Source organism: Suricata suricatta, chromosome 8 (genome assembly GCF_006229205.1).
Source record: "Suricata suricatta isolate VVHF042 chromosome 8, meerkat_22Aug2017_6uvM2_HiC, whole genome shotgun sequence".
NCBI lineage: Eukaryota > Metazoa > Chordata > Mammalia > Carnivora > Herpestidae > Suricata > Suricata suricatta.
Genome location: NC_043707.1, coordinates 60754784 through 60767858, shown reverse-complemented (window position 1 = coordinate 60767858; position 13075 = coordinate 60754784). Strand labels below are relative to the sequence as shown.

At 37.4% G+C, this 13075-nt stretch overlaps 1 long non-coding RNA gene across 1 annotated transcript in view; it reads right to left on the bottom strand.

The window, feature by feature from the left end:
• LOC115299397 overlaps positions 1-2675 on the bottom strand; it is a 15593-nt gene extending 12918 nt beyond the window's left edge. The window contains exon 1 of the long non-coding RNA XR_003912165.1: positions 2408-2675. This is a non-coding gene — a long non-coding RNA (uncharacterized LOC115299397). The remainder of the gene's footprint in view (positions 1-2407) is intronic.
• Between the last annotated feature and the right edge of the window lie 10400 nt (positions 2676-13075).

Below are 13075 nucleotides of genomic sequence, written 5' to 3'. Positions count from 1 at the left end.
AATTCCACCTCTATACTACAGTATACTTGAGGTCCATGCAAAAAAGTAGCTACCTTTTATGTAGGAAATGGATGATTCAGTCTTTGGTGTTGTAAAAGCAACTTCATTTAAACATAACCACCCCCACCACCAAAAAAAGAAGAGGGAAAAAAAAAGTAACAAAAATAATAAGGGAAAAACCCAAGACAAACTTCCTAGGCGAAAAAAAAAAAACCAGCATGTAATTTCTGTCCTTGATGGAATGTATTAAATAAGCAAACACCCCCAACAAGCAAAACAAGTACTACAATGTGAAAATATTAAAAAAATAAATTTTTAAATCATTTTTATTTGAAATCTAGAATCATCAAAATCATAAAAAAAGAAAATTTCAATACTTTAGGTGTTTCTTTACAGAAGAATAAAGGAAAAATTGTTTCAGGATGGGGGTTGACATGTAAGAAAATGTCTATAGCTGAAGTGTTCTAGGTAATCACGGTATAGGATGCAGAAAGGAGAGAAGGGAATCTCCAGGATGAGGTGAAGCATAAGAAAAGAAAGAGAATATTAAAATAAAGTTTAAGAAATGAACAGTAATATGCTTAAAATTGACTTGAGTTTGGAAGTTGTGACCTAGCTGTAACAAAGATTATGTCTATGACTTTGTATAAAAAGTGTCATTCCATGGGCCTGAGACTTCGTGGCATCATAATCTTTATGTCAAAGGACTAATGAGTGAGTCAAATTAAATACTACTAATAAAGCACTGAAGTAAATAGTAATGATTATAACATTAGCAAGAACAACTACTATTGCATAAATATGTATTATATACTGGCCTATTACATGTATGCCTTCCTTTTATTCGCGTAAGTTTCCTTGTGAGAATGGTGGGTACTACTGTTCCCATGTTTTGATGGGAAAGTTATGTTTAAAAAATACCAAAGTCACACAGTTAGCAAATGCAGAGCCAAATGAGATCTGTCTGGCTTCCAAATCCAACCACATTTCATGATACTAGAAAGTCCATAAAAATGTAAAGTATCAGGGCCCCAGATATGAGTCAGCTACATGATGTCAGCATTCACAGAACAATAGAGTGAGTAATCTAGTCTAGTGTATCATCTACAATACATTTCTCCTGGACTGGTAATGCAGCATTTTAGGGTATCCATATTTGTTGCATATTTATCTAATTTATATTTCGTACAGATAAATGTTAAATTTTATGTGCATTTTTGAACATTCTTCAACTAATGATGCCAAATTGGTGAACGCAACCCAGAAGTGTACTCACTTGCTTACAGGATAAAGATTTATACTTTATCATTTATTTATTTGCAAGTAGATAATTGAGAGGCTCTTGGTGTTAAATTGTTTGCTCTCTGTTAAATGATTTGATGCTGATGGGCCCCAGATGTACTGAAAATGTTCCCACACCACTGATGGCTTCCTCCATACACTCATTACTGCTTCAGCATGGCTGAACATATTTACAAATTTTAGGTCACCATCTGCAAAGATGTTATGTTGTGTCTATTTCAAATAAAAAATGTACTCTTAACATACTACGAATAATATGCCTTTTGAAAATATAATAATAATAGAGTATAATGATCATCGTGTATCTTTATGGTTAGAAGCTTCAGTATAGAGTCAGACAGATCTGCTGACAGTCTTAGATTTCTGCTTATTAATTATGTGAGTTTGAACAAATTACATAACTTCTCAGAGCCTCAGTTTTCTCCTCTGAGTAGTAGAAAGAATAATACCTCTCCAGGTTGTTATAAGATTACATCAAGGGTCCCATTCTGAGCATATAGAAAGCGATTAATAAATGATTGGTGGTGTTAGAAAACCAGCATGGTAATTTAGCAAATATTAGACAAATTTTGAATTTAATTTTAATCTCTCTGCAGACTATGTTTTCTGTAAAATACTCACCTTTAAGATCATTCCATTTTTCCCAATGGGGAAAAAATGGATTTGGAAGTCAGGAATTATATAGAAGTGATTTCTTACTAAATTTTTTCAACTCTGTTTTAAGAAAGCATGCTTATTGTCCAGAATATTGAATTTAATGTGTTACAGATATGAAAAAAAAAAAAGTAAGAGATAATCTACTCACTTGGGACCTGGGAAGTGATGAGAAGAAATAGTGGGAGCATGGGTGGGAGTAGTTTTCTTTCACTCCCAGTTGCGACTCTGAGAAGGCCCAACTGCTTAGGAACAGACACATCCAAACAAATCTGGTACACAGTGGTCAGCCTGAGGAACAACTCCCAGCTAAGCTTTTTTGAGCTCACCTGGACTATGCGGTATAGACAAGACTTAGAAGGTCACCACTACTTCCTCTGAGTTGAAAGCTAGTGAGCATAGCATGGGAAGAGACCAGGTGACCGTGGAGCGGAGGCTAGGATTACTGTACCTGGTCAGGGGGCTGAATGGGAGATGAGATCTAAGGATTCAGGTGGTCCAAGAGCTGCAGAGGGGCTGAGTTAGTGCGCCCAGCTGAGGTAAGAGGCACCACAGCATCAGAAATGACAGACTTTTGTCACTAGTATTCATAAAGTAATCAGCAAGCAGGTAGACCGTAGAGACATCAGGCCTGAGACATGAAGATGCAGTAGTACTGCCTTGAGGTCTCTTGGTCTTCCTCTGCCTCGTGTTGCCTAAGCCTCAACACACTGCACTCGGAACCTGGATGCCTTCTGGAACAGGAGCTAGAAGGGCAGAACACAGACAAACATGAGAAGCAAAGGCTTGTTTTTTCTACGCTAAACTGAGCATTATCTGAAGGAACATCTTAGTTTTCTAGATCAGACTAAGCTTTAAAACAGATATAACCAAATATCTTGTGGGGTTTTTTTTCTCCTTCAATATCCAATATGTTGGGGCTCAGGAAGAAATTCAAATTATTCTTAAAACAAAAGTACATCTTTTTTTCTCTACGCTTCCAGGTTGTAGTATAAGGAGATTTGTGGTCCCATTCCATTACTATTACTATTATTATTATTATTATTCCTACTACTCTAACTAGGGTCATTGACACCCCCACCACCCTCTACCCAGATCACCTCTGAGTGCAGTATTCAAAGAGGTAATGATTGGTTTGCACTGAGAACCCTCTCTCTCACTCAACTCTGGTATCTACCATATGTTTGGAACTTGGCCTTTCATAGTTTTCAGAGGTAGAATAGTTTTTGGTTTGTTTGTTTTTTTTTAATCTAAACAATCTACAAAAAGCTTTCTAGTTTCAAAATGGATCAAAGCCACAAACTTGATTTTCTTAGAACCAGTGCTAACCAGCTGAGCTAACTAGAACCGTAGGGAAGCCAGACAAATAGCCAATCAATCCATGAAGACTTTCAGTTATTATTCTTCATGTCTGTAACTACTCACCACTGTAGGGGTATTGAAAATTCCTGTGCTTTTCATGGATTTTTTCCTAGATCATCAATGAGTAAGCGAACAGCAGTAAAGCAAACAAACATAAAAGACGTCCATGCGTGGATAGTAAATTTTGAGCATAGCATCAGAAGCCTCACTCACAGCTCTCACACTGTCTAGGGACATAGATATATTTAAAAAATGAGAGAGCAACCAACCAACGTGAAAAGTTCATCTAAGGGCTTTCATTAAAGGTAGTGGGCACAGTTAAAATCTCAGATTTTCGCATATCTGCTGGGCTACTGTCTGATTGTGTGGCTTGTATTTTAAATCACCCAATACCTTCTATGCTTTTTTCATTCATGTTTTGCATATGTGTCAGTGAAATAATCTGAACTTAGCATCAAGCGTTTTATACGTACAGGCTTATCTAATGTCTAAGGTTTTGGGAAATCATTTTACCAAAAAAGAGCTTTTTCAGCCTCTCAGATTCACATTGCTTCCACCTAAATGGAGTAGTGCTCTATTTAATTCAGTCAAGGGAACTAACAAAATACAAACATTGAATTCAAATTACTTCCACATTTTAATGTAACAATATAATATAATGATATATAAATCAAATCCATATATATAACATATTCTATAATATATACTATAAGGTATATAATAATATAGTTTATATATTATTATCATGATAATAGCGCCTACTGCATTTAAGACACAGGCTGTATTCTTGGCATATACAGGTAAATAAGGCATAGCCCCTGCTCTTGAGAATGTTATTGGAGAAAGTTACCCAATGGAAGTTGGAACCAAAGCAGGCCTGTCACGTAGGAGCTCAAGTAATGAAGGACATGCTGCCACAGGCGGTGTGGCAGCTGGGGAAGAAATGTCCTAGTACTCATGGTTAAGCTTCTGTTCTCCTGTTCAACATAAACAGTTTTACAGAGTACCAGAATCAGACCATTCTGTGATTGTAATAAATCAAGACAGAAACAAGACCATTGCCTAATCATGTATGTACACAGACAAAACAAAATATTGTCCCCACCACATAAATACACCATATATCCTATTCTGGCTAACATGAGTGCCTACAGCTTTACTACCAATCACAATTTTAGCTTCACTCCATCCTTCTCACCTTAGATAAGAAGTGTTAAGATACCTGATCACAGAATTGCCTCTACTTCCTGTTAGCTTCTGATACAGAATAAGCCCCACTTCCTCAAAGCCTCCCCAAATCACCTAACTTCAGACAAATTCTAAAACAAGTCATTTCTAACACTCTCTTATTGAGTTAATAATATAACAAGTCAATAAATCCTACTCAGGTCAAGTGTAGTGTGTTCCGGGTGATCTCTGGCTAAAGGAAAATGACACCACTTTGCCTCTTTTTTTTTTAATTCATGGAAGTGTAAACTCTTATAGCTATATAAACTTGAGACCACATAGTCTGAACTCAAATACGTTTGTAAAAATTTTATAATATCTTTGATATCTTATTATGTGTCCTTTAATTAACACCTCTGACATTAAAAAATTTTTTCAACAAAGGATTCCTTTCATTTATTATTACATAAATAATGATAACTATTAGGAAATTTTACTTATATATTGAACCAATATTTACCATCCATTAACTCTATCAAGGCTTTGTTCTCATAATTCATGCACAATGAGACAAATCTCTTTTCTGTGTGACATAGATTCCAGTCTTTTAAGATAGCTACTGTAGTCCCCACGTTTCCTTATTTTCAGATTCAATATCATTGGTATCTTAATAGTTCTTTTGACTATTGACTATTCCCTTTGATTACATACTCTATCCAGTCCCAGTCCTTCTCTGAACATACTTGTTTGTCACTGTTTTCTTAAGGAGTGTGGGCCATAATTGAGAATAGTATTTCAGAGACTAATCTTTGCATAGCCTCTGCTTTGATTTGGATCTGCAGAATAAGACCAATTCAGAAGCACATTACATGTCTAAGTGGTTTTACCACACTGTTGAATCCAAGAGATGGATAGAATAGATTCTGGAGCCAGACTACTTATTTTCTTATCCAGGCTCTGTGGTTTAACAGCTCTGTGGTACTGGGCAGTTATTTTAAATTTAGATGCTTCAGTTTTTCCATTAGTAATTGAGGACAAAAATGACACTTACATTATAGGATGGTTTTGATGAGTAAATATAAGTAAACTAATTATGAAAGTATTTTTCACAAAGTGCTATATATAAGGGTTTTCTCTTACGATTTGCTGTTGTCTTTGTTTTTTTAAAAATAGTTTATTGTCAAGTTGGTTTCCATATAACACCCAGTGCTCATCCCAACAAATGCCCTCCTCCATGCCCATCACCCTTTTCCCCTCTCCCCACCCCCATCAATCTTCAGTTTGTTCTCAGTATTTAAGAGTCTCTTATGGTTTGCCTCCCTCCCTCTATTTAACTATGTTTACCCCTTCCTCACCCCCATGGTCCTCTGTTAAGTTTCTCCTGTTCCACATATGAATGAAAATATATGGTATCTGTCCTTCTCTGCCTGACTTACTTCACTTAGCATAACACCTTCAAGTTCCATCCACATTGCTACAAATGGCCAGATTTCATTCTTTCTCATTGCCATGTAGTATTCCACTGTATAGATAAACCACATCTTCTTGATCCAGTCATCAATTGATGGACATTTAAGCTGTTTCCATGATTTTTCTATTGTTGAAATTGCTGCTATGGACATTGGGGTACATGTGCCCCTATGCATCAGCACTCCTGTATCCCTTGGGTAAATTCCTAGCAGTGCTATTGCTGGGTCATAAGGGAGTTCTACGGATAGTTTTTTGAGGAACCTCCACACTGTTTTCCAGGGCAGCCGTACCAGTTTACATTACCACCAACAGTGCAGGAAGGTGCCCGTTTCTCCACATCCTAGCCAGCATCTATAGTTTCTTGATTTGTTCATTTTAGCCACTCTGATTGGTGTGAGGTGGTATCTCAGTGTGGCTTTGATTTGTGTTTCCCTGATGATGAGTGATGTTGAGCATCATTTCATGTATCTGTTGGCCATCTGGATGTCCTCTTTGGAGAAGTGTCTGTTCATGTCTTCTGCCCATTTCATCACTGGTTTATTTGTCTTTCAGGTGTGGAGTTTGGTGGGTTCCTTATAGATTTTGGATACTGGCCATTTATCCAATACGTCATTTGCAACTATCTTTTCCCATTCCGTTGGTTGCCTATTAGTTTTATTATTTCCTTTGCAGTGCAGAAGCTTTTTATCTTGTTGAGATCCCAGTAGTTCATTTTTGCTCTTGATTCCCTTGCCCTTGGGGATGCGTCGAATAGGAAATTGCTGTGGTTGAGGTCAAGGAGGTAGTTTCCTGTTTTATCCTCTAGGGTTTTGATAGTTTCCTGTTTCACATTCAGGTCCTTCATCCATTTTTAGTTTATTTTTGTGTATGGTGTAAGAAAGTGATCTAGTTTCATTCTTTTGCATGTTGCTGTCTAGTTCTCCCAGCACTATCTGTTAAAGAGGCTGTCTTTTTCCATTGGATACTCTTCTGCTTTGTCAAAGCTTAATTGGCCATACATTTGTGGGTCCAATTATGAGTTCTCTATTCTATCCCATTGGTTTATGTGTCTGTTTTTGTGGCAATACCATACTGTCATGATGATTACAGCTTTGTAGTAGAGGCTAAAGTCTGGGATTGTGATTCCTCACTCTTTGGTTTTCTTCTCCAATATTACTTTGGCTATTTATGGTCCTTTATGGTTCCATAAAAATTTTAGGATTGTTTGTTCTAGCTTTGGGAAGAATTTTGGTGCAATTTTGATTGGGATTGCATTGAATGTGTAGATTGCTTTGGGTAGTAATGACATTTTAACAATATTTATTCTTCTGATCCATGAGCATGGAATATCTTTCCATTTCTTTGTGTCTACTTTGATTTCCTTCATAAGTCTTTTATAGTTTTCATCATACAGATCTTTACATCTTTGGTTAGGTTTTTTTCCTAGGTATATTATGGTTTTTTTGTGCAATCGTGAATAGGATCATTTCACAATGATTTCTTTCTGCTGCTTCATTATTAGTGTATAAAAATGAAACCAATTTCTGTATATTGATTTTGTACCCTGCGACTTTGCTGAATTCATGGATCAGTTCTAGTAGGCTTCCAGTGGAGTCTGTCTGGTTTTCCATGTAGAGTACTACGTCATCTGCGAAAAGTGAAAGTTTGACTTCATCTTTTCCAATTCTGACACCTTTTATTTCCTTTTGTTTTATGTTTGTTGACGCTAGGACTTCCAGCACTGTGTTAAACAACAGCGGTGAGAGTGGACATCCCCGTCGCGTTCCTGAACTCAGGGGGAAAGCTCTTGTTGTTCTCTTTGAAACATATCTTTGTATTTATTATTTTGACTATTCTGAATTCATCTATGCCTTTGACCTCTACTTTTTTTTTTTTTTTGAGAGAGAGAGAATGTGAGCAGGGGAGGTGCAGAGAGAGAGGGAGACACAGAGTCTGATACAGACTTCAGGCACTGAGCTGTCAGCACAGAGCCTGATGCGGGGTTCAAACTCACAAACTGTGAGATCATGACCCTACCTGAAGTTGGATGCATAACAGACTGAGCACCTAAGCACCCCTACCCTTTGGGGGACATTCTTAACCTTGAGCCTCAACCTCATTTAGTCAATATCTATCTCAGTTTTGACAAATTCTTCACTGAAGACAGTGAACATATATTTGAGTAGGAAGGAAGTGAGAACAGAGATCTTTAACATATCCTTAGGCATCTCCAAATTACTGGATTGATTAGCAATATGTTTTATGAATGGTAATTATAGAAATGATGAATCTACCCAATAATACAATTACCAAGTCCAAATTTCTTCATTTTTTCAAGTATATTTTAAGAAATTCTGTCAAATGAGTTTCTGAAATCCTGATATAGTCTTTAATGTAACTCTGAGCCAATACTATTAAGTTCAATATATTCATCTGACATAACTTAATGAGAAATTTATGCCATCACTTTAAATCTTTGTAGATACACTATTTTATCATTTTATGATATTTTCTGTCACAACACGAAGCTCACTGGCTCATAGGTGTCACTGACTTTATCCTGTGCTGTTTTTTTTTTAACCAGGACAATATATAGTAGTCTTTATTATTCCTTATAGCTGGTATTTGACATGGCTTTTCATACATCATCAATATTGATTTATCAAGTTCATCTGAACTCAATAAAAAAAAAGTTGGTTAGCTCTTCATTGAATTCTGTGAACAAATGTTTGAACAGGAAAAGTTTGAGAACTAAGCCCATTGACATTAACAGACCACAAACTCTTTGGGGATGTCCTTTCATATCTAAATCCAATCACTCAAGTGTTCCAATTAATTAGGTTTTAGATCAATAAGTTTCAAACTTTTTGATAACGAGTCACACTAAGAAGTATACTTTGTATCAACCTCTCTCCCTTTCCCTTTAACACACACACACACACACACACACACACACACACACAGAACATGTTTTCATCTTTACTATATGATATTTCCCATTCTGTTCTAGAAAAGGCTACACCCTAAACCCACCACATTGATTTTACAGCTCACTAGAAGCAAGCTGAAATCCATGCTTAGAGAAACACTGCTCCTAAACATCATTTTTGCATCCTTTTCTGATTGCACCTACTATAACGTTAACTACCCTCTAAACCTGGCTCTGATTTCTCGCCATCAGAATTGGATAACTATGCTGCATAAGAGCAACCCCACAATCCTACTGGCTCAAACCTGCAGTCGTTTATTTCTCAATTTTCATTCCATGGCAGGCTTCTAAGCTATCCTCACGTAAGGACCCACACTGAGGAGGTTACATCTCTGCGTTACTACCGTTGCCAAATAGGAAGAAGAAGTACAGGAAGTCATCCGCCAGTGCTCTACCTTTCCATTGGGAACTAGCACTGTAGTCGTGTCCATTCCCATTTTATTTGCCAAAGCAAATCATGTAGACACCCTCAGACTGAAGAAGTCAGAAATATTTTAACTTACCATATGTCTAAATGGAAGAGAAATAGAAAAATCATGAACAGTACTAATGACTACTGCAATCCTTGTCAAAATTACTGAGTGCAGATACTCAATGCAGTGTATCTCTTCCATCCAATCAAGACATCAGACTCAAAGGCCAGGATATCCAGCTGATGCTCAGTGTTCTCAGTGGTCTGTGTCCCTGCCTTCTAGGCTTTGCCTTCTCTGTTAACCCTCTTGGTCATCTCTGAAATAGTGTTGAAAATTATAGCTTGGAGGTTGGAAAGTCAGTGGTCCTCAAGTGTCAGATGCCCTTTTAATATAGCCTGATAGTCTTTTTGATAGTACAAATTCCTAAAAAAAAATGTTCCTTATTTGTAACACTAGATGTATATGCAAATCATCACATCCATTATTCTGTTTTTTAACATAATTATCATTATTTCTCTGTACTTTTTACTTTCTCCATGTCCGCACACCATGTATCTCACTCTCTTTAAACACATAGTGGTTTTTAATCTCTTTTCTCTAATCAATATTTTTTTCTCCAATTAAAGGGATTTACCACCAGTTGCCAGTTTGTAATTGGGTCTTTGCTTTGAGATTAATTTAATTCATGGGTATGAGAACCATATCCTTGATTTGAGCTTCCTCACAAGGCTTAATTTTAATAGGCATTTGTTACCCCAAAGCTTCCTCAGTTTTATCTGTTACCATGAGGGTTGAAAAGCACTTATCTTTCTAACCTTATGAAAATGCTCAAGTCTGGGCTCCCTCTAACCCCTTATATTCTTGCTAGCAAGCCAGCCAGTGCTTTGTTGTGCTTATCTCGTGTTTGTGATGCCTTGTCAAATGCAATCATGATTAACTCTAACATATGCTGACATGCTTTTCCAGTCTCTTCTCCCAGAACTCCCAAGTTCGTTAGGTACTTGTTTACCTTTTAAATCATTGCATCAACAGGTTTAATAAATAGTTTGTGACTTCAGAGCATAGCTCACCAGCTTTCCAACCTGCAATAATAGTTTCCTTACTGACTGTCAACTGAACAGTAAGCAAAAACAGGATTTATGTACAGTTTAGGCTTATATTATGGCATAATTCCAAAGCTGGCAACCAATATCTAAGTCATTCAGTGAAGGCCGCATTAGGCTACATTATGCCACAATGTTTTTTTTTTTCACTTATGCTGTGTTCATGTGGATTCTCTGGAATCCTCAGTTCTCCAGTTGTCCTTATCCTCTTCCAAGTACCAGGGGAAAAGAGATCCATCCACCCCTGAATGTCTTAATTGCTGAGGTAGGAAGAGGGGAACATGAAAATGTGTACTGGCTTACAAAACTTTGGCCTAGAAGGTCACATGATAGCTCCTGATTTCAAAGGACATAGGGACATGAAATCATATGTGCCCACAAGTAGGACACATAAAATATTTATGACTAGCGTTAATGACTACCACTTTGTATGTATGTTTCTAAATGCACATGTGTATATGTGTGCTGAACACTGCATATGCCTTCCTGTTTAGTTCTTAAAATACTTGTGTAAGTTGAAAATCATTATCCATTTTTTTACCACGTGGAAACCTGAGACTTGGCAAGGGAGAAAGACATGTATACTAGTAAGCGGCTGAGCCAAATATTGAAATTGGGTTTGTTTATTTCCAGTGCAGGTGCTCTAAGTTACTTACATAGAGTGAGACAAGTAATATTAAATGTATTAATATTAAATGCCATCAGACCCTGGCTCTCTTCTCTGGAGATATGTGTTGCTTAAGCCTCTCAGGTGTTGGATGCTCTTAAATGATTCTTATTCTTTTCCAAATATCTTCCCAAATGCTATTGCTCACCATCTCCTCTCCCAATATAATATTAATGAGGTTAGACTAAAGCACTATAACAAATGGATCCTAAAATATTTCTCAAGATAATAGTTCATTTCTCATTCATGTAGTGGTGCAAATCTTTGTTCCTGTTATCAAAATGGTTGTCCTCTAGACTTGACTGAGGAGTCATACTAAGACATCGTGGCCCTAGAGGACTTGGTGCCATCTGTGTTCTGTGGTAGAAGCCTCAGTCAGAAGTTATATCCCTCAATTCTGCTCACATACAGTTGGCAAGTATTAATCATATGGCCATATCTCACTGTAGGGGAAGCTAGAAAATGTTGGCCTTTGCTGTGCAGCCGCTTCCTAGCTATGACTCTATAATTAAAGAGGATAACAGATACTTTGGACAGTCAACTCTTATACTTGCACATACATAGAAACACACACACACACACACACACACACACACACACACACACGTAGATAAACACACATTTCCCCTTACATTCCTGTCCCCTCAAAATCTACCTCCAGGGAAGGCCTATAGTTATCATTTATACCTTAATGTCTGTTTCATCCAATGTCTCTTCTGAAAGGTTTTCCTTGGAAAATTCTTATATTCCAATCTTAGATATATTTTATAAAACCTCTTTTAAATGGGGCCCCATGGTCAAGAAATTTTGGAATTGCTGGTTTAAAGAAAGAAAAGCAGGTTTTTTTCTTGGGATTTTTTTCACAGTTTTTAATGTGTTAAATGAGTTACAAATCTTTAAGAAATGAATATTATGTGTTGATTTTCCCCAAAATAATGGACCACAAAATTTTTTGAAGAATTGCTTTTCTCATTTAGAGTTGGTAGGGTGCCTAGGGCACCCAGGTTTGGAAACACAGGTTTAGCAGAATTTAAAACTGTAATGAGCTTAAGTAAATCAGGATCTGGTTTGGTTCCCAGCTCTAAAATCATAACATATAGGGAGTTATTACTCCACCCATGTGTAAACCAGTCCTCTGTAAACTTGTATCTGCTGTTCTACAGTAGATCACTCTGGAAAGAAGTGCCCCAGAGTCCTGACTCTCTGAACTGCGGAGTACCTTCTGCTCTGACAGATGGGGGCCTAACAAGCTGTTGTTGCCATCAATACAATGCAAATGTGAATTCTCTTTACAGCTCTGAACAGTGTTCTTTTATAGCACCAGAGGACTGGTCTTAGGCCCTCAGGAGCGCTACCAAAGGAGTAGATGTCCTCATTTCTGTGAAGCCTCCACCCCATTCTGTGCTCCCTGTCTGGAGCCAGATAATAAAAATAATCCCAAAAACAAACAAAAGATTTTGCTTGCTGGCCAAATTTCAGATCAATAGAGCAGTTGGGAAGGAGCCAAGATTCAGAAGCTTTCATGGTGAGAGAAGCTACAGATCATTAAAGACAAACAGAGCCATAAAACACCAACACAATTGGCACAACCCATTGCAGTGCTTTTGGCAGGCTCTGCAAAGAGGCCACAGATTGAATATTCTTGGAAACTAGCACAGCGCTCTCCACAAACAGTGGGTGGGGCCCTCTTAAGTCACCTGCAAAGGGGTGCTGGGGCCCACACAGGGAAGCTCACTTTGCCCTTCTGGATGATTAGGTGTATGTTGCATAGTGCTTGGGAGCTGTGGACTTGTCACAATCTGCCACTTTCATAAACACAGAGTCCTGGTGTTCTTTTCTTACTTTTCATGCCGGGAAAGAGTTCACACATAAGTGTAACATCTTGAAGCAGTGGTCAGAAATCATAGCTTATAGCCAGTACTAGTCTTTAACACACGTTATTTTCAATTTGCTGAAACCTGGCGGTCTC